Genomic DNA, 22,485 nt, shown 5'->3' with positions numbered 1-22,485 from the left:
AATGCTCTGATTCATAAAAGGAGATGTGTTCAGACAGTGAGCTGGACCAGAACCATGTGGAGATTTATAGGCCAAAGCCAGCACTTTGAATTGTGCTCGGTAGCAGACTGACAGCCAGTGGAGCTGACGTAACAGGAGGGTTGTATGCTCCCTGTATGCGGCTTCAGTAAGAAACCTGGCTGCCAACTATTGAACTGCTAAGGAGACCATAATTTGTCAAAAAATAGATAAATTAAACCATATGGATATAGGCACTGTGTTGCATTAAAAAGTAACATCATGGTTTTATTAGTTTACTTTTGGAGGTAATGATGCTGTGACAAAATTGTATTTTGAGAGTCGGGTAGTGAGAAAGGCAGTGTCCATTTATTGATGCAACAAGGAATGGCTACTTTCTAAAGTTCCCTCTTTCAGCACATTTTGAAATTTATTTGTCACAACAATCTTTTTACTCTGTGTCAGTTTTCTATCAATGTAAGTTTTCTTCCTCAAAAAATGACAAAAAGTCACAATCAGCAAAACTACTGATACAATGACATATTGAAAAAAGTAAATAATTATTGTTTCACTCTCAGTGTACAAAGTAACAAGGACAAATTATTTCCGGATAGTTGAAACAATTTCAAGTTCCGGCGTTGAGTTCTGGAAGGTATACATTGGATAGATTGTGGTTAAAATGAAAATTTTCCAGCTAACACCAGTCAATCCGGATTTTTCACTGATTCTAGGTTGGCAAGAGAGAAAACTGTATGTGTATATGGAATTTTGTTTTACCGGAGCTCTGTCCCAGAACAGGTGATCTTCCAGCTCAAGATTTTCCTTTTCTTCCATTGGGTTTCTTCTGTTGTGAAAGAAGAATGGTGTCGTTTTACATCTTCTTAGCCTAGTGACTTTTTAAGCATCTCTTCTATCATAAGAGATAGAGTGCCACATAAATCTATTTTGGACCTAGATTAGAGATTTAGCAACACAGTCTGTTCCTGGGTCTGCCCTATAAAGTTTTATTTAAATGTCCTCTTGAGCCCTCTGAAAAACAGCGGGAAAATGAAATATGCATTAGACTTCTTTGTCTAAAATATGTTGAATGTAAAGATGTCTAATAAAAATAATACATCAACATGACCGGAGATTTATGCCTCTAATTCGACTCCCCCTCCCTCCCAACACCAAAGAATTGGGTTTCAAATGGCACGCTGAAGTGCTTGCGAAAATGGCTGGCAAGCCTAAGATGAAGTTAAACAAGATTTGTGCATTTAATTTCAGTCTTTAAACTTAAATGGTTCTGCACCTTCCAAATAATGCCGTCTGCTTTATCCAAAGGATTCTGATGCAATTATTGTAGATCCCGAGCCCTCCCCCTTTTAAAGAAAAAAGAAAAAAGAAAGGGGCTATTTTATCGTGTTCTAGCAAAGGTCTGAATAGCTTTCTCATTCCCTTTGGCAAGAACTAAATCTTAATTTAGTATTTCTAATAAAAAGGGAGCTCTTGTAAAAAAAAAGACATTGTGTTTTTGTTGTGTTAGGTAATGAGAATGGATAGGGGAACTCCATGGAGATGACCTTGTGCTTGTTTTCCTTCTTCCTTTAAATACCGAGTAAGCTTGAAATGGGTCGGACAATCCATCCTCTCCTTTATGCCCAATGTAGCTGTGACAAATGCCTCCAAACACTGAAGTAGTGAAAGGGAGACAGGGACATTTCTTCAGTTAATTACGAGAATTAATGTTCTGTGTCGAGAGAGTGGGTAATCCTATCCAGAGATATTTCAAAAGCCGGGTTGCTACAGTGCTGGAGTTGCCTATGTTCAATTACACTCTGTTGCTCTGTTTTAGGACTTCACCCCCAACCTGGCTTATGGATCACACTGAAGGTCATGACTTGGGAACGGTTAGCCCACATCTAACTTAACCATTTAATGCAGTTTCAAATCGATATTGAAGAAATCCTGGAATGATTTTGAGGCCCTGATGGTAATGCACAGAGCACTGATGCACATTCTTTCTGTCATGCACTTTTGTGGGAATTGTTATTTAACTGCTGCAGTTTTAAATTAGCCTTGAACTGCAGTAAACGGTCAATGGAGATGGGACCTTAGCTAATTTTTAATGTCACTTGGATGTAGATTGAGGCTATGACCTAAGAGTAGACAACATGCCCTCCAACTTTTCCTAGATGAAAACAGTGATATGTATGTTGTTGAAGACTTTCATGGCTGGAATCACTGGGTTTCTGTACGCTTTCTGGGCTGTATGGCCATGTTCCAGAAGCATTCTCTTTTGATATTTCCCCCACACCTATGGCAGGTATCTTCAGAGGCTGTGAGGTCTGTTGGAAACTAGGCAAGTGGGGTTTAGGCCAGTTAATACCTCCCAACAAAGGATTCTCCCAGGCAGGAAGCAGCCAGGGTTTGAAGCTGCAAGGCCATTCAATGCTAATCAAGGTGGCCAATTGCAACATTACACTTGCCTCCAGCAAACAAGAGTTCTTTTTCTCGTGCTGGACATTATTCCACAGATATATAAACTCCACTTGCCTAGTTTCCAACAGACCTGACTGCAAATGGTATACTCACCTGGAAGTAAACTTCATAGAGTTCAGTCAGAGTTACTTGTATGTAGATGTGATTATAGTCTTGTTGTTAATCAATTCAGTATTAGCTTTAAGCTTGTATATAACAAATAGTGATCATTTCGAAGAACAAAGCATTGAAGAAAGCATCCCTTGTGCATGATGAAAGATTAAGAAGGCCTCTTGAAGAAGATGCTTTGATGCAGTGTGTTTGTATGTGTTTTGGAAATACTGTGTTGCATTATTTATCTCTGCTTAAATGAGACAAGCTGGACAAGCTGGAAAGGGTCTGGAGAACAAGCCCTATGAGGAGAGGCTCAAAGAGCTGGGCATGTTTAGCCTGCAGAAGAGAAGGCTTAGAGGAGACATGATAGCCATGTACAAATACGTGAAGGGAAGTCATAGGGAGGAGGGAGCAAGCTTGTTTTCTGCTGCCCTGCAGACTAGGACGCGGAACAATGGCTTCAAACTACAGGAAAGGAGATTCCACCTGAACATCAGGAAGAACTTCCTCACTGTGAGAGCTGTTAGACAGTGGAACTCTCTCCCCCGGGCCGTGGTGGAGGCTCCTTCTTTGGAGGCTTTTAAGCAGAGGCTGGATGACCATCTGTCGGGGGTGCTTTGAATGCGATTTCCTGCGATTAGCAGGGGGTTGGACTGGATGGCCCATGAGGTCTCTTCCAACTCTACTATTCTATGATTCTATGAGACTCGGTGAAATTAAGTCATGACCAATTTAAGTTACACTGATTTCAATGGTCTTCTGTAAGCACATTGGCATCTATACATATATATCTCAATATACATACGCCTCTATTGATCTATTGTCACTGCAGAATTAATCATGCATATCTTTTGAATTGCTCTGTGCTCTCAAGGCATGTTCTGATGGAATACATTGCAACATTTTTTAAAAATTAGATGTGAATCTAGTCCATAGCTAGATAAAATACCTCCTGGGATTCACATGTATGTTATTTATTTACTTATTTACTTACTTACTTATTTATTTATTTATTTTTATTTATGATGTTAGAAGCTAATTGAAGGTACAGTTCTAATGTATTTTAATAAACACAAAGTAAAAAAAAAACTTGGCATTATACTAGATTTCATTTGACCAGAAGCTGGACACTTGGAGTGCCTCTGGCGTTGCTGTGAGGTCCTCCATTGTGCATGTGGCAGGGCTCAGGCTGCCTTGTACTTAGTGGTCTCTGGTTTGCTCTACTCCACACTCACATGTCATGGACTCCACTTTGTAGCCCCATTTCATAAGATTGGTTCTGCATCTCGTGGTGCCAGAGTGCAGTCTGTTCAGTGCCTTACAAGTCACTCAGTCTTCTGTGTGCCCAGGAGGGAGTCTGTCATCTGGTATCAGCCACGGATTGGGGTTCTGGGTTTTAGCCTGCCACTTTTGGGCTCTCTCTTGCTGAGGTGTTCCAGTGCCTAAAATCTTAGAAAGCTGTTTCTTGATTTTAGACATTGGCATGCTGACTGATATCTGAACAGAGGAGGGGCCGGAGATGTCAATGCCTTGGTCCTTTCATTACAGGCTGCTACTTCTCAATGGATGTCAGGTGGTGCAATACCGACTAAATGGTATAATTTCTTCAGTGGTGTAGGGCGTAGACATCCTGTGATAATGCGGCATGTTTCATTAAGAGCCACATCTAATTTTTTAACATGGTGAGATACATTTCACACTGGGCATGCATATTCATCAGCAGAGTAGTAAAGAGCAAGGGCAGATGTCTTCACTGTATCTGTGTTCATGTATGCTATCAACACTGCTTAAAAATCCTTTAGTTCAAACATTCTTTTTCCAGAAAATTATCTTAGTTTTACTGTTTAGTAGAAACTGAATGCATTGATAATATTGTCAGTCTCAAATGTAAACAATAAAAAGACAGCAGTTTCAACAGTTCACAAAGATAAAGTAGTTCTTAGATATAATGTTCTGTTAATTGGCTTGATTGCTTCAGTAAGATGCATCCTAGTACATTGGATTGCTGGTCATAAATCTGGTTGGACATTGTGCCTTATTAATAATCATCTAACTATGATGGCGCAGCCCAAATTGGAAGGTGCATATAACATATGCAGGGTCTCTGTGCATTGAATCATAGGGAACAAGGACTGATTTTAACAGTCTCATTAAAGAGTTTGTATGCAACAAACTCTTGGGAGCATTATCCCATTATTAGAATCTTCTTAAGCTCCCCAGTCTTTTTATCCCTTTAAGGCAAACATTGTCTCTCAGATTCTAGTATGACCTTCTCTTCTGAGGATTAAAAGCAAATGATTTGGTTATTACTCTGTGGCATATGGATATATTAAGATAAAGGAAAAGTGTAGTTGATGGGAACAGATGGATTTTGAACTATGCTAGGATCTGTTGGATACTTATAAATATTTAATTTACAATGAATCTTTAATATAACATTTAACTAAATGTTCTGTCATAGCCTTTCTTAATGTGATGCCTCTTCTGTATAATTGTCAAAGTGATTTTCTGTGAATACGGAATGGTTAAAAATTTTAAAAGTCAATGGATTATGGGAAGAGCAATGCAGTCTCACAATAAATGTTATGGTTCGCAGATTTGCTTAGTTTGAATGTCATGCATAAAAACAACTTTTTTAAAAAAAATAAACAAACCTGGAAGACAAAATAAAAGAAGCAAAATAGCACTAGACCTATATGCAGTGCTTCAGGAAGTACTGAAATGTTTATTCATTTAGTCATTTCTGACTCTTTGTGACCTCATGGAGAGTTCCATGCCAGAGCTCCCTGTCGGCTGTGGCCACCCCCAGCTCCTTCAAGGTCAGGCCAGTCACTTCAAGGATAACATCCATCCATCCATCTTGTCCTTGGTCAACCCTTTTTCTCTTTTCCTTCCATTTTTCCCAGCATCATGATCTTCTCCAAGCTTTCCTGTCTTCTCATGATGTGGCCAAAGTATTTCATCTTTGCCTCTAATATCCTTCTCTCCAGTGAGCAGTTGGGCATTATTTCCTAGGGTATGGACTGGTTTGATCTTTTTGTGGTCCAAGGCACTCTCAGGATTTTCCTCCAACACCACAGTTCAAAAGCATCTATCCTCCTTCACTCAGCCTTCCTTATGTTCCAGCTCTCTCATCCATAGGTTACTATGGGGAATACCATTGCTTTCACTATGCGGACCTTCGTTGCCAGTGTGATGTCTCTGCTCTTCACTATTTTGTCAAGGTTGGCCATTGCTCTCCTCCCAAGAAGTAAACGTTTTCTGATTTCCTGGCTGCAGTCCACATCTGCAGTAATTTTTGTGCCTAGGAGTACAAAGTCTGTCACTGCCTCCATGTTTTCTCTCTCTATTTCCAGTTATCAATCAGTCTGGTTGCCATAATCTTGGTTTTCTTGATGTTAACTGTAACCCAGCTTTTGCACTTTCTTCTTTCACCTTGGTGATAAGGCTCCTCGGCTCCTCCTCACTTTCAGCCATCAAAGTGGTATCATCTGCATATATAAGCTTGTTAATGTTTCTTCCAGCAATTTTAAGTCCAGCCTTGGATTTGTCAATGTCACATGATGTGTTCTGTATACAAGTTGAATAGGTATGGTGAGAGTAAACAGCCCTGCCGTACTCCTTTCCCAATCTTGAACCAGCCTGTTGTCCCGTAGTCTGTTCTTACTGTTGCTACTTGGCCGTTGTACAGATTCCTCAGGAGACAAGGTGGATTGGTATCCCCATACCACCAAGAACTTGCCACAATTTATTATGATCAACACAGCCAAAGGCTCTAGAATAGTTGATAAAACAGAAATACTGTATGTACTCATGTATAAGTCCAGAAATTCTAATAAAAATTAGATCCCTTCCTAAACCTCCGTTGGTGTGGTTTGTCTAGAGATATAGTGAACAATTTAGTTTTGCATTTGATGCACTTTTCTCCAAATGTATGGATAAAAAAGAGGAAGCATGTGATACTTTTTTGAGAAAGCTGGTAATGAAAAGACAGTGAACATAGGTTTTTACCGCAAAGCTGCGCTGTTCCTCAAACTCTTGCACAGTTTTCAAAAACAATGAAGTTTGCGGTGTGCCAGAAACTGAAAATGTGTTATAGAAACTTTGAAAATGTTGACATGCTATTTGAATTCCCACAGAAGTGGCATGATGGGGTTGCAAGCTCCAATTATCATACCAGTCGGGAAACAAATTTCAATTCCATCTCTAATATGAAGACAGGAGGAAAGCTATACAGCCTCTGCTGCCTGATGCCACTGTTTCACTGCGCCTACTGTGGGATCATGCCATCGGTTCTGCAGAAGAGTCCTTCTAATCTTTGTCTTGCTAGGGAAAATCCTTTTAGGGTGCTTTCTTTCCTAGCATAATAGATAGATAATGCCTTTCCATAGGTCATTGGCCCTATTAGACATTTCCTTCCCAGAGTAATTACCTTCTATGGACATGGTTTCAAGGGAGACAAGACAGCTCCCCATTCCATGCCCCCCTCTCCAAAAACTAGATTGAAAATACATATCTGAGATCAGATTCTCAGACCTGAATTGAAATCTACCCATTGCTCTATAAAACTTCTTCCCTGTGTCTCATATATAGCTTCTCCTTCAGCAGGAACAGGGAAGAGAGAGAAATCAATTCTATCATTACATGGTTTATGGAGAACTACATTCTGCTAGGTGAGGTGGGGAAGATGAAGAATTAAAGATTTTCCCCTCCTGTTTCTTCTTTGCTAATGTGCTTTCAATATTTGAGTGCTGAAACATAATCATTGTTTGAGCTGCCTACATTTTAATTAAAAAATTGAACAAGTTTCATTACTGAATAATGAAGGGAGGGGGGCAAGCACAGTCACAAATGCATAAAACACTGGCTATAATTAAAATTGACATACTAGCCAACCATATCTTCAAAGAGGGTTTTTACAAATTGCACTTCATTGCTTTCGTCCTTTCCCCCCTGCATTTTCAGGTATATGTGTGCCAATGCACACAGAGATGTCTGGCTTTGCTATAAGAAGTCCATGTTCAAACCTAGGAACAGATCCAATTCCTACAGTTTATCTTTTAGTGAGTTGGATCTGCTTTAAAACCTCACTGCACAGGCAGAGTATCCCTCATCCAAAATGCTTGGGACCAGAACAGTTTTGGGTCTGGGATTTTGTAATACCTAGATTTGCATACATAATAAGATACCAGGTCTAAACATAACATTCATTTGTGTTTTATTTACTCTTTATACACATAGAATCAGAATCATAGAGGTGGAAGAGCCCTCATGGGCCATCCAGTCCAACTCCCTGCCAAGAAGCAGGAAATCACATTCAAAGCACCCCTGACAGATGGCCATCCAGCCTCTGCTTAAAAGCCTCCAAAGAAGGAGCCTCCACCACAGTCCGAGGGAGAGAGTTCCACTGCTGAACAGCTCTCACTGTGAGGAAGTTCTTCCTGATGTTTGGGTGGAATCTCCTTTCCTGTAGTTTAAAGCCATTGTTCCGCATCTTAGTCTCCAGGGCAGCAGAAAACAAGCTTGCTCCCTCCTCCCTATGACTTTCCCTTACATATATGTACATCTATATATATAAAAAAGTAATGAAATTTCGGCCTAGGACAAAACAACAAAACTACACATCCCATAAACACTAAACTTGGCAGCACAACCCCTCATCCATGCCTCTACGTTCATACAACAAAAAGAAAAGAAAAATAAGGTCCTAATTAGAGGGAGAGGAATAATTGTTTTTATCCAATTGCTGCCAGTTAGAAGCTAAGCTCCGCCCACTTGGTCTCCTAGCAACCCACTCAGCCCAGGAGACAGACAGAGTTAGGCCTCACTTAGGCCTCTTCTACACTGCCTATAAAATACAGATTATCTGATTTTAACTGGATTATATGGCAGTGTAGACTCAAGGCCCTTCCACACAGCTATATAACCCATTTATAATTTTATATTATTTGCTTTGAACTGGATTATCTTGACTCCACACTGCCATATAATCCACTTGAGTGTGCATTTTATCCAGCTGTGTAGAAGGGGCCTCATACTTCGCCACAGCAACGCGTGGCCGGGCACAGCTAGTATGTGTGTGTATATGTATATGTATATATATATATATATATATATATATATATATATATGTATATGTATATGTATATATGGCTATCATGTCTCCTCTCAGCCTTCTCTTCTGCAGGCTAAACATGCCCAGCTCTTTAAGCCGCTCCTCATAGGGCTTGTTCTCCAGACCCTTGATCATTTTAGTCGCCCTCCTCTGGACACATTCCAGCTTGTCAACATCTCCCTTCAATTGCGGTGCCCAGAAGATAGTTCATCAACTGCAACATTTTGCTACATGCACCACCAAAGGAGTCATTTACCTTATTACTTGTCCCTGTTCCTTGATGTATGTCGGCCAGACCAGTAGACAAATTAAACTCTGTGTAACAGAACACAAGAGTAAGATTAGGAATCGGGCCATTGACTCAAGCCTGTATAAACATTTCAATGACACGAACCATAGTCCTGAATCATTCAGGGTTCTAGTCCTAGAGGTAGTTACTTCTTCCTCAAACACAGATTTATGCACCAAACTACAACAACAGGAAGCCTTCTGGATATTCACTCTTAAAACAGTTCACCCTAAGGGTCTCAATGATTCTATTTCATTTCAATGTTTTCTGTGAGCCTGGTGTATACCTTTGGTGAAGTTCAAATAGGTTATTTTTATGTAAAACTTCTTTCAAATGGCTGGTACATAGCCACACCTATATCCATACTGGTCGTGGATGGTGACCAACCTTGGACTTGTTTAAAACATTGGATTTCATAAAAGGATTCACTTACTTGGACGTTTAAATTTGGACTCACAATTAGATTTATACAGTCCTCCATGTGGAACATGAACTCTGGTGGGCATTGTACTCACAAACTCTGAATATAGAGTTTTACTTTCTATGAATGTATATGTGTTGGTAACACACAGATTATATTTTGGTTTAATTACTGTTGTATAGTGCATATCTTTGGATTACATTTCTAGCTGTAGTGGCCTCTTGCCTGTGCATTTCAGGGAATCCTTTCTTTGTATTGCCGGTGCCCAGAATTGGACACAGTATTTCAGGTGTGGTCTGACCAAGGCAGAATAGAGGGGGGGCATGACTTCCCTGGATCTAGACGCTATACTCCTATTGATGCAGGCCAAAATCCCATTGGTTTTTTTAGCTGCTGCATCGCATTGTTGATTCATGTCTAACTTGTTGTCCACGAGGATTCCAAGGTCTTTTTCACACGTCCTGCTGTCGAGCCAGGCATCGTCCCCCATTCTGTATCTTTGCATTCCATTTTTTCTGCTGATAAAGTATTTTGCATTTGTCCCTGTTGAACTTCATTTTGTCAGTTTCAGCCCATCTCTCTAATCTGTTACCTAGAGGTAACTTCATATAATTTTCAAAAGATATTTTGTTTGCAACTAAGTTTGTACAGACTGAAATATCAGAAAGCTATATTTATTTATCGTGTCAGAAGCAAATTGAGGGTACTGTTATAATGTATTTTTTAAAAGACACAAACCAAGTTAAAAACTTGGCATTGTTCTAGATTTCATTTGATCAGAAGCTGGACATTTGGAGTGCCTCAGGTGTCGATGTGAGAAGGTCCTCCGTTGTGCATGTGGCAGGGCTCAGATTGCATCGTAAGTGTTCCGTGGTTTGTTCTTCTCCACACTCACATGTCGTGGACTCCACTTTGTAGCCCCATGTCTTAAGATTAGCTCTGCATCTCGTGGCCCCAGAGCACAGTCTCTTCAGTGCCTTCGAAGTTACCCAGTCTTCTGTGTGCCCAGGAAGGAGTTTCTCATCCAGTATCAACCACTGGTTGAGGTTCTAGGTTTTAACCTGCCACTTTTGCCATTTTTCTGGTTTTTCCTTTATGGTGCCATTAAACTACCTCCCCCCTTAAGCGGTACCTATTTATCTACTCAGAACTATTTTCAATCTGCTAGGTGGGCAGTGAGCTGGGCTGAAGATAAGGCGCTCACCCCAATCCAGGCTTTGAACAACCAACCTTTTGATTGGTAAGATTTATTGCAGCTGGTGGTTAACCTGCTGTTCTAAAGCCCGGCCTATTTACATTATTCTCTCCTCCTTTTCCACCTCGCTTTCAGTAATTTGGTTGTATATCATATGGAACTTAGGTGAAACTGAATTGCCATTAGAAAAAAGTATAAAATGAGGTGAGATGATTTTTTTCTATAGGCAGACTTTAAGATGAACACTTCACTATTTCAGAACTGAGCAACTGAATTATGCATTCATACATACTTGCAATTTAGATATTAAGGATGTAATGCTTCTTAACAAGCTCTATGTGTTCAATCCAAGACTTCTCCAGTCATTTTTGCCATATTGTAAGACCTTCTTAAGGCTGACTGAAGTTGGGAATGCAGTTAATCCTTCTGAAGTCTGGGAATTCTAACATTTATTACATTTTTAGCACTTTAATTAGATTTTAATTGAATTCTAATTAGATTTTTTAATACTCACTTTCAACTTTTGGTTATCCAGTTGAGGCCTCAAGCATATTGCATGTAATACTGTGCACTACTATCAAGTCCGTAGGCAAATAAAAAAAAAAAATCAGGGTGTGTGTGAATTTATTTTTAAAAATTTAGCAATCATAAAGAGTAGGTCCATAACACAAAATATTTTACATTTATAACTCGTTCTATATTTTTATTTAGATTAAATTAAATTAAAATTCTATTTTAGCTACAAAGTTTCAAGTCTAAAAAAACTAATGTGACCCTTAATTTGTAATTTAGTGGTTACAAAAGAATGTCACAACACCTGTTGGAAACACTTGAAAATGCGTCAGTTAGGGCTGTGCAAAATTTTCGATAGTCGTTGTTAAATTCATACTTACGACGTGATATTCGACACCTTCACTATGGGCTTGATTGCCATAATAAAGACCAAGTAAATCAATAATTAAGGATGTTTTTAAACCTGGCCGAAGGCTGGAAAAAATGAAGGTAATGGGAATATGTAAATACTTAACATTGCACACTTCTCTTTGCAGTGTAGCGTCTGTTCTCACCCAAAGGCAGTTCAGCATTCTAAGCTTATGGTTTAGTCATTTTTACTGTAGTAAAATTTCTGCAAAAGCCTTAGATTTTTGCCAGACATAAGAAGGAAGTGTTACATAGTGCTTCCAAATGATTAGACTGTGTCTGACAAATAAAGCCAGACACAGCTTCAAATGAAACAATAATTTGTTGGCTCTCGGGTTACGTCTTGGGTTACATGCATTTGCATTTTTGTCTAGTCAAGGGGCTGGAAGGATTATTAAATGTATTATGAATAACCTTTAATGAGATGACATGTTTGAACAGCTTTATGAAGATGAGGCTGGTTAGCATAAGTAGCATTTTGAAAACCCTTAAATACCAATTAACCTAGTAAAGTTGAATTGGTATACAGATGGTCTTTTCCGTATTTCAGGATCTGCTTTTGCATTTTTCCTGTTTAGTCATCTCACCCAATCTCTCTTCTTTTGCTGCTTTAAATTAGGAATAGGCAAAGCTGTTACTGGGCTCTAATGTGCACTATCCCCAGCCAACATGTGAAGAATGATAGGAGTCAAATATTTACTCAAGAGCAACCTCTTATACACTTCCCTGTTTCAGAACTAGCAAGGTCTTTTGGGAGAAATGACCCTACATTCAGTGTAAAACAACAACTTCAATGATTTCTCATTCTTGGCTATGCTGGTCTAAGAGATTTGTTTATTCTAGTATAGCTAATAGGGCAGTGCCAAAATCCAGATGCAGGTCATAAGTGATTCGGCAAATCACTTTCTGATTTCTAAAGCATTTTCTGATTCCAGAGTCTCTCCTGTGAAAAAGTGTTTATCTGCAAAAGCTATGGCAGCAAAGATATGGTACAGATTGGGTTATATGCAGGAAATAAGTGTATTTACTATTCTACCTTTTTCGTTTATAACAAACAAAATTATCAAGAGGTGTTTTAGATGTGCCTAACATATTTGGGTGCCAGGTGCATTTAACAAACAATATTTGGAAAGGATTATTATCATGTTTTTGAAGAAGTTTTCAATACCGTTGGGATTTTGTTCAAGTACTTCAATAAGAAATAATCCAAACATTTCACAAAGAAGCCATTCTTTATCTTCTTGGACAGTTGGGAAAAAGTAATCCCAAGGAATTTTAAATTACCTTCATGAGTTTTTGAGAACTTGAAGGAACCTTTATCTTTAATATCTGATTAAAAAAATCTTCAGTGTGTTAGAAGGGCATATGAGAAAGTCATACTAAATAAATATGGAAACCCCAAGGCCTGTAGATCACTGTTCCTGTAGATAAATCTTAAAAAATAGCCCATAATAAGGTTTACCTGCCCGTAAAATTAGTCTTCTCAATTAGGCCAAAAGAAGAAGTAAAATTTATTTCTAATTTGGGAAAACGTTTTTTGTTTGATCACTTGGATACAACTCTGGGATCAGAATTTTTAAAGAAAAAATATGTTGTCGAAGGCTTTTATGGCCAGAATCATGGGTTGCTGTGAGTTTTTCGGGCTGTATGGCCATTTTCCAGAAACATTCTTTCCTGACGTTTCACCTGCATCTATGGCAGGCATCCTCAGAGGTTTTGAGGAAAGAATGCTTCTGGAACATGGCCATACAGCCTGAAAAACTCGCAACAACCCAATATATTATGTGATAAATAAATATAAAATGCTGAGATGTCATTGAAGATTTTCTTAAATGCTTTCCTACTATCAGAACTATGGGTACAGATCCATAATCCAGACGGAGGTCACTAGGGGCTCTAGAGAGAAAAAGATAGTCCATTTTATGGGGGTGGAGGTGAGTTGAAGGAGTAAAACCATTTCCCCCTGTTTTTCAGTTATCCCCCCCCATATCCCCATCGTGGAAACAACCCTTGTTTATGATATGGAAAGTGGGGAGGGGGAATAACTACCATAAACAGGGGAAATGTTTTTCCTCCTTCAATACCCCCCCATTAAATGGACTATCCTTGTCTCTCTAGTGCCCCCTAGTGGCCTCCGCCCAGATAATGGAACAGTACCTAAGAAACAGGCTACTATAGTTTTATGCTCTACCCAGGAAAGCCCACTTGGGTCCCTAATTATTTGTTCTTGTGCTTCTCATTGTGTTTTCTGTTAGTAGGCAAATCACTGTTCCTGTAAGCGTTTATGCTCATTTTTTGCAGGATTGGTTGGTAGCTTTGCCTGCCTGTCTTCCTCCCTTCCTTCCTTCCTTCCTGAATTCATATCTCACCTTTCAGTGAAAACAACTCCCATAGTGGCTTAGAAGTTGTTACATTGACAACTCCCTGCCCTCAGGCTCAAAACTTTAAAAGATATGAAATTCTATACAAGGAAAAGAGGATGACAGCAAAGTAAGGGATTACGTCCAGCAAACACTGGGTGTTGTTTCCTCCTGTAGATGTCAGAACAAGGCAGCTGGTATGGAAAGAGGGCTGTTCCCAGCCTCTGGAATCAAGACACTGTGGTCATGGCTCAGTTATCTAATTTAATTATATTCATGTTACAAAATAAGATAGATATTTACCAAATCACATAAAGTATAAATAGCTGCACCTGCTACATTTTGCTTTTCTCCAACAACCAGCCATAACTCAAGGAGCCCCATCTGAAGAAGAGCTTCAACTGAACAATTAAATTGTGTGGGCTGCACACAGATGTCTTGCTCAGGATCCTTCCGGGATTTTTAATGCAAAATTATTCTGGCTGTACTCTTTTTTTTCTGTCTTCCTTTCTTAAGACTAAGAGGATCACACTGTCTTTTGCATCTGTTCATCCCATCAGGCTCTTTTTTTCTTTATAACCATGTTTGCAGCACTGTGGAAGTCTTAAATGAATAAACTAACAAACAAAAGTTCATCAAGCCAGCTAGACATAGAAGCAAAATTGCCGAGAAGGGGGAAAACAGATCCTCTAGTAAATGAGATTTTCCCGAAATTAAAAGTCTAGCCAGATTTGTGCGTCGCACTAGTATCCAGCATTGAGCTATTTGTTTTTTTTTTATTCGGTGCAGAGGAGCGGTGAAATCAAGTGTATCTGAACAAATGTTAAGCTAGGGAGACAGGTGTGTTTAGTCTTTTTTGGCTAATAAAAATCTCAGCAATAGGAACTCTCAGATTTTTCAAATGATGCCCTTGGGTAATGTGAGTTAACCCAGGATTAACCTATTAATGCAGATTTATTCCTGGTTTTAAAAATCACCTGGAAAGATTTGGATCTTCCAAGAAAATCCAGTCTTTTTCTGGTGCTGTGGCTGTGGAGAGTAGTATCACGCAGGCTGCTTGGGGAGGTGGGATGACAGTGTCCCTCTCCTTCCTGCCTCCACTCTCCCCACAAAAGCCTCTTTCCCTTCTCCAGAGACTATGTTGGCTCTGCATTAGTAAGGCATGGTGGGGGCTTTGCAGCAGAGAAGTTCATCCTGCTTCAAAATTCCCATCCTGTCTTACTGATTCGGAGCCAGGAATGACAGAGACTCCAGAGAAGGGGGACAAGGGTTTTCCTTAATTTGAGAGAGGTGCAAGGAGGGAAGGGTGGCACTCTCCATGACTGTCCATGTTTCTAGGTGATGTACTTCATAGAAGTCAGCAATCTCAATGTGACAGGTTGAGGACCTTTCTTAGGACCTTATCATACAAGCTCATGGAATTTCCCTGCATCAGGCTGAATCCATGGGTTCCCTTTAAGGGGGGGGGCATGGAGAGATCGCCGCTCCACACCCCACATCATCTGTGTTACCTTCTCCCTCATCCCATGGGGGGAAGCGTTGCTGCCTGACTTCCCCCCATTGAAGGCAAGGTAACATGGGAAGGCTGTGCTTCACCTCCCTTTTGGAAGTCCCTTTACATTGTGTGAAGGGTTCTGTGCTGAAAAGGGAGGTGAAACAGCCTACAACTGGAAAATCATCTCATCCGATGAGGTGGTTACTGATGATCTGTTCATCTGAGAAACTGTGTAAAGAAGAACCTGTGGCTTTCTGGATACAATTGGGTTCCAGTTCCCATTAATCCTTTCATGGCTACTGGTAAGGCATCACGAGAGAAGTAATATATAAATACCTTTAGTGACACAACTTCCCCAGCTTTGTCTTAAAATATGAAACGTTGAAGGCAGTGATTGTTCCTATATGTCTTCCTCTTCACAGATGTAGATAGTGATACCGGTGTTGTCTTTGATGAGCTTCATCTCGAAAACTTGCATTTTACTTGTGCCTATGGTCAATTTAGTAAGGGGATAATTTCACTTACTTGACACTTGGATGCCCATTCCATTGCTTTTTTTCATTTCAGGAGAGGCTTGAGAAACTGCAAGTCACTTCTGGTGTGAGAGAATTGGCCATCTCCAAGGACGTTGCCCAGGGGATGCCCAGAATTTTTACCAACCTGTGGGAGGCTCCTCTCATGTCTTCACCTGGGAAGCTGGAGCTGACAGATGGGAGCTCACTTCGCTCCCCGGATTCGAACTGTTGACTTTTTGATCAGCAGTCCTGCCGGCACAAGGGTTTAACCCATTGTGCCACCAGGGGCTCCCATTCCATTGCTGTAAGAAAAGCATGGGATTCTGAAAACAATGTGTTTTTGCATGGGAACAATCTCTGTTCAGTCATTTCAGCTGGAAATGACCCTAGACCTTATTGTCATCAAGACATTACCAAGTGGTTAACATGCAGGCACCACTTTTTTGAGAGAATATCGCTTCTCCAAAGTTACCAAACCACTTCCCTTTATTTAGACTGAAAGGAAAGGAACTGTTCAGAGGAAATGCTTTAAGGTTGTAGGCTGGAAATGTGTGTTCAACCACTGACACATTCCTGTCCTTCAGAAAACCAGATAGCTCTTACATCTTCTGCTCCCCCAACGTCTCCTTCTAGACACATCCAATACCTTTTAAATGTCTCAAGCAATAAGCTATTGATTTCTCTCTGTATTTTCCCTTCAGTGCTTTGTTTCTTTCATTTTTACTTCCTCTTTAGAACTCATCCTGATATTTTTTCCCCTCGTTTTAGAGCAACAGCACAAGGAAAGCAGTAGAGTATGTGTTAAGTTTTTCTTGTTTTCCCCTTTTTAAAAGACTACACTTAAATTGTTCTGGACTAATTTTGTTCTTTCAATTTGTCCTTTTAATTTGTTACATTGTTAAATGTGTTTTGATCTTTTGAAAGCTGCTTAAGGGCAAAACAGCAATGAGGGTCTATCCAGATTATTTTTCTATTATGATTTTTTTTTCAAATTATTGTTTTATTTGCTCTTTTAATTGAAATATTGGGGCTAATCTGTTTATAAGGAATTGTAGAGAAAAAATATTGTTTGTTTTATTTAAAATCATTTTAGTATTTAGGGTTTTCAAAAGTTTTTCTCTAATTGATGTTTAGGGATATGAAAATCCATCTGTTTTATTTTTTATACTTTTTTCCCCTAGAATCCTCAGCATTTGCTCCCTGGTTTTTAGTGAGTAGTAAGAGGTTTTTTCCCCTCGTGAAAGGAAACATAGACATATGTTCAGACACATTTTTCCTGAAGTTAGCATTTCTGTAGTAATTTTCCTCACTGTACAGGGATTTAACATATTTCTCCTTATTAGCGAAAACTTGCTTCTGTGCATCTTTCCCAATATGCACACTTTCATGGTGCATAGTTTTCAAATGAATAATTGGCTTTCTGTGTATTTTTTTCCTTTCCCGGAATATATTACAAAAGACAGAAGTGTATTGCTCTCTGAGGCATGAGGTCTTTATCCGCACTGTTCTTGGGTCCCTTTTAGCTGCTATGGCTCCGTCGTATGGAATGCTTGGATTTGTAATTTCATGAAGCATTTCATTTTTACTACTAGTGGTATCTAATGTCCTGTGGGAACAAGAGCATTTTGAGTAGCTCACCAAACTATTAATCACAGGATTCTATCGGATAGATTCATGGCAGTTTCAGTGGCTTTCAACTGCTACTGTTGTCTCAGTGGATACACCTTTATTCCCGTTGCCAACCACAGGAGCTGCAAAATAGATATTTTCACAGGGAAATGGAAACCTGACATCTTGTTTTCCCTCCGTGCTGATTTTTCTGTGTTCCAGTCCTAAGTGAGGGATATGTAATAAACTGGACTTAAAGTAGTTAATGCTTGTTGCACTTCTGTACATTTTAAGGATATCTTTGTCGACCCAATTTTGGTTCCATTCCTATTGGTCTATACCAGACGTCGGCGGTGTCTGGGAGGGCCTTCGCACAATTGAGACTCGTGCGCCAACTGCGACCGTACCTCACGAAGGCTGATCTGGCCGGGGTGGTCCATGCCTTGGTCACCTCCAGACTGGACTACTGTAATGCGCTCTACGTGGGGCTGCCCTTGAAAATGGCTCGGAAGTTCCAACTGGTCCAACGAGCGGCAGCCAGGATGTTAACTGGGGCCCCTTACAGAGAGAGGTCAACCCTCCTGTTCAAGGAGCTCCACTGGCTGCCATTTATTTTCCGAGCCCAATTTAAGGTGCAGGTGCTTACCTACAAAGCCCTGAACGGTTTGGGACCATCCTACCTCCGTGACCGCATCTCCGTCTACGAACCCACGTGTTCACTTCGGTCATCTGGAGAGGCCCTGCTCGTGATCCCGCCTGCATCGCAAGCACGGTTGGTGGGGACACGAGACAGGGCCTTCTCTGTGGTGGCCCCCCGACTCTGGAACACCCTCCCCAAGGATCTCAGACAGGCCCCTACATTGGCAGTCTTCAGAAAGAACTTGAAGACCTGGCTGTTCCAATGTGCCTTCCCAGATTAATAGGAAATCTCCAATACCAAGTCCCATAAGCACTTTATTAGAACTAAGATCGCATATCGTACTCTGCACTTGCCCTATAAGCCTTATATATCACCTGTCACATCAGCACTTTTAATCTTGTACCCATTACTCTGGCCCGGCCCAGTTCTATTGTGTTTTAGCGTATTGTTATTGCTTGTGGTTTATACTGTTTTAATTGTTTTTAATTTGCCTTTTGTTTTGTATTGCTATATTGTGTGTTGAGGCCTTGGCCTTTGTAAGCCGCATCGAGTCCTTCGGGAGATGCTAGTGGGGTACAAATAAAGTTTAATAATAATAATAATAATAATAATAATAATAATAATAATACCAAGTATGGGCAAACTTCGGCCCTCCAGGTGTTTTGGTCTTCAACTCCCACAATTCCTAACAGCCTACCAGCTGTTAGGAATTGTGGGAGTTGAAGTCCAAAACACCTGGAGGTCCGAAGTTTGCCCATGCCTAGTCTATACTATCTGAGTATACCATGAGAAGAAGAGATACGAATGCATTAGACTAGTGGTGAGAGAAGGCTCCTGTATTTCCTGAATCCGTATTTGTATTTGGTTAATTTTTGGGGAGCCTCCAAACCCAAAGCTATAGATGTGTGGAAATCTCTATGCACAACTAAGCTTTCATTTCTTCAGTTTTGTTTTCCCATATATATGTTTCCTTATAGTGAAGATGTAAAAATTCAAAATATGCCACCTTGATTAATTAGCATCACTGCATGCATAACATCATATCTCAAAGTCCCTTATGTATTTTCTGTCTATAACAGGTATGGGCAAACTTCAGTTCTTCAGTTGGTTTGGACTGCAACTCCCACAATTCCTAACAGCCAGTAGACTGCTAGGAATTGTGGGAGTTGTAGTCCAAAACACCTGGAAGGCCAAAGTTTGCTCATGCCTGTTCTATAGCCTTGTATCACAAGCAGATGGCAAACCAGCATTAAAGCAGGATTGTCATCAAAGGTGATGGTCCCTATTGCATGATGCTGCACACACCTTATTGATGGTCTACCACCTTTCCATGAGAAACCCATGAATAGTTACAGATCACACCACATTCCCATCATTTACCTGGTGCAATTGTTTGCTTCTGTCTGTCTGCAATTCCAGCCACGGTGGCAGTGAAGTGACATCGGGCTAGGATTGTCCTGTTTCCCCTACTTCTTTTCACTATTCCCGAGGAAGTAATTGTTTGATTTCAAAGTGGGCTTTTTTATTAAATATAATTGGAATTGCCAAATTGATTTTTAAAACTTTTGAAAAAAATATAGCTAACACTCCAGAAGACAGGAGCAGAATTCAAAACGATCTTAACAGACTAGAGAGATGGGCCGAAACTAACAAAATGAAGTTCAACAAATGCAAGATACTTCACTTCGGCAGAAAAAATGGAATGCAAAGATACAGAATGGGGGATGCCTGGCTCGATAGCAGTATGTGCGAAAAAGACCTTGGAGTCCTTGTGGACAACAAGTTAAACATGAACCAACAATGTGATGCGGCTGCTAAAAAAGCCAACGTGATTTTGGCCTGCATCTAGAGGAGTATAGTGACTAGATCCAGGGAAGTCATTCTCCCTTGGTCAGACTACACCTGGAATACTGTGTCCCATTCTGGGCACCGCAGTTGAAGGGAGATGTTGACAAGCTGGAATGTGTCCAGAGGAGGGCGACTAAAATGATCAAAGGTCTGGAGAACAAGCCCTATGAGGAGAGGCTTAAAGAACTGGGCATGTTTAGCCTGCAGAAGAGAAGGCTGAGAGGATAGCCATGTATAAATATGTGAGGGGAAGTCATAAGGAGGAGGGATCAAGCTTGTTTTCTGCTGCCCTGCAGACTAGGACACGGAACAATGGCTTCAAACTACAGGAAAGGAGATTCCACCTGAACATCAGGAAGAACTTCCTCACTGTGAGAGCTGTTCAGCAGTGAAACTCTCTGCCCCGGACTGTGGTGGAGGCTCCTTCTTTGGAGGCTCTTAAGCAGAGGCTGGATGGCCATCTGTCGGGGGTGCTTTGAATGCGATTTTCTTCTTCTTGGCAGGGGGTTGGACTGGATGGCCCATGAGGTCTCTTCCAACTATTATTCTATGATTCTATATGGAGCAGCAAAAGTATGGGAAGACAGGCTTACAAACGTGTACAGAGATAGGAATGCAGGGCCACAGATCAGCAAATCAACACAGTTGCACAAATGCAGAGATGTATGATGGCAAGGCTGCTCAATGCTCATGCTAATATGGTATGCCAATTCTCCAGTTGCCACAAGATTTTCATTAATGAGTCTGATGAAGCAAAATTTGGGGCCATTTCGGGGTCACTTTATCGGATATATATTTCCCCCTTTTTTCCTTGGATGGGTTATTCTCATGGTTATGTATAGCCAAGAAGCCAGCTTTAAAATGATTTTTGCAACCTCAGTACATCCAGCCTCAAAAATACAGCTAACAGATAAAAAAACTAAATAAATCAGCAGCCCAAACCCCAATTACAGTTGAAGATACCATATGTTTATATGTACAGACTGCATCTGTTAGCAAAAATTTGCTCTGTTTATGGGAACCTAGTTGGCTCATTTAAGTTCAAAGTCATATCCTTCTCGAGCAGGTTGAAATATTATATTCCATACTTAGCCATTTTTCCCCTTGGCAAGTTGAATTCTTTTTTTTAACCTCTATCCACTTCATTTTAACTGCAATATAAATTTTGCAAAGGTTTCCTGTTTTCTCAGCTCACGTCTGTTTTCTTTTAGGGACTACAAATAAAAATATGAATTTCTGTTTGTTTACTTTGTTATTGCATTTGGTGGAACACAAGGTTGGGTAAGCATAATTCCCATTTGGAACACCACTGGTCATATTCAAGACTTGGGTGGATGAAGATTCAGTCTAGTTTACTTTTAAAAGAAATGTACCAAAATCCACATTTTCCTCATATTCAGGAAAGAATATGGGTTGTTTTAAAATTAAACCTGGGACAACCACACACCTAGATTCACTCATGAGATGACCAGATTCGACAGTCATTGTACTAACTCCCAAGGTTTCAAGTGTTTAATGTGAATAATCTAGTTTAGGATTCTAGGGTTTTCTGGCAAGTTTTTGATACAAACATTTCCATTTGGGTTTTTTTTTTGTTTTTGCATATTTTATTTGTTTGCTTTAAAAGTCTCCTTGGTGAGTTTCATTTATGTTCATCTATAAGAATTTAGTGATTTTTTTCTTCTTCATCAGTATTTTTTTTAAAAAAAACTACCTTTAAGTGAGGTATAAAAATCATTTTAGCAATATGATCTCCTCCTCCTTGGTTTGGGCTATTTGACAATACAAGCCATTGTGCCATCATATAAATGACAAAAATGAGACATTTTACTAAATTTTCACCTCTGTATGTGATGAGGATTTGTTTTGACGTAATTGAGATTTCTTTGTTGATAAACACTTTGCAAAATACGGAATTGTTTTCCAAAATGTATAAGGCAAGCTAGGCAAAGTGTATGTAGCTGGGTTGTTGTGAGTTTTCTGGGCTGTATGTTCATGTTCCAGAAGCATTTTCTCCTGAGGTTTCGCCCACATCTATGGCAGGCATCATCAGAGGTTGTGAGGTCTGTTGGAAACTAGTCAAGGGGGGTTTATATATCTGTGGAATAATGTCCAGGATGGGAGAAAGAACTCTTGACTGCTTGAGGCCAGTGCGAATGTTGCAATTGGCCACCTTGATTAGCATTGAATGGCCTTTCAGGTTCAAAGCCGGATTGCTTGCTTCCCTTCTTTGTTGGGAGGTGTTTGCTGGCCTGATTGTTTCCTGTCTGGAATTCCCCTGTTCTTTTTTTTAGTGTTCTTTATTTACTGTCTTGATTTTACAGTGTTTCACTTCTATGCTCCTATCCTCAGGGAATGCAGAGGGCAGACTCCATTTCTCTCTGCGATCCCTCTTAAAATGGAAACAGTAAGAAATGAGTCTTCTTTTCCTGTAGTCATTTTGAGAAACTCTGCAGAGGAATGTAGAACTATTGTTTGTGTGTTTTGGTGTATGTGTGGGAGCCGAT

The 22,485-nt window shown here is 40.1% G+C and overlaps 1 protein-coding gene across 5 annotated transcripts in view; it reads left to right on the top strand.

Annotated features, from left to right (window-relative positions):
* Positions 1-22,485, top strand: part of unc5d (unc-5 netrin receptor D) — a 371,567-nt gene that overhangs the window by 79,237 nt on the left and 269,845 nt on the right. Inside the window, exon 1 of one of the 5 annotated variants that reach the window (XM_062961019.1) lies at positions 19,218-22,385. The exons of the other annotated variants lie outside the window; for them this stretch is intronic. The gene's annotated coding sequence lies outside the window, so the exon portion shown is untranslated. Of the gene's footprint in view, positions 1-19,217; positions 22,386-22,485 lie in introns of those variants that run through there. 5 annotated transcript variants of the gene reach the window in all.

This window comes from Anolis carolinensis, unplaced genomic scaffold (assembly GCF_035594765.1).
Source record: "Anolis carolinensis isolate JA03-04 unplaced genomic scaffold, rAnoCar3.1.pri scaffold_8, whole genome shotgun sequence".
Taxonomy (NCBI): Eukaryota; Metazoa; Chordata; class Lepidosauria; order Squamata; family Dactyloidae; genus Anolis; species Anolis carolinensis.
The sequence above is the reverse complement of the archived record's forward strand: the minus strand, read 5'-3'. Positions and strand labels throughout refer to the sequence as shown.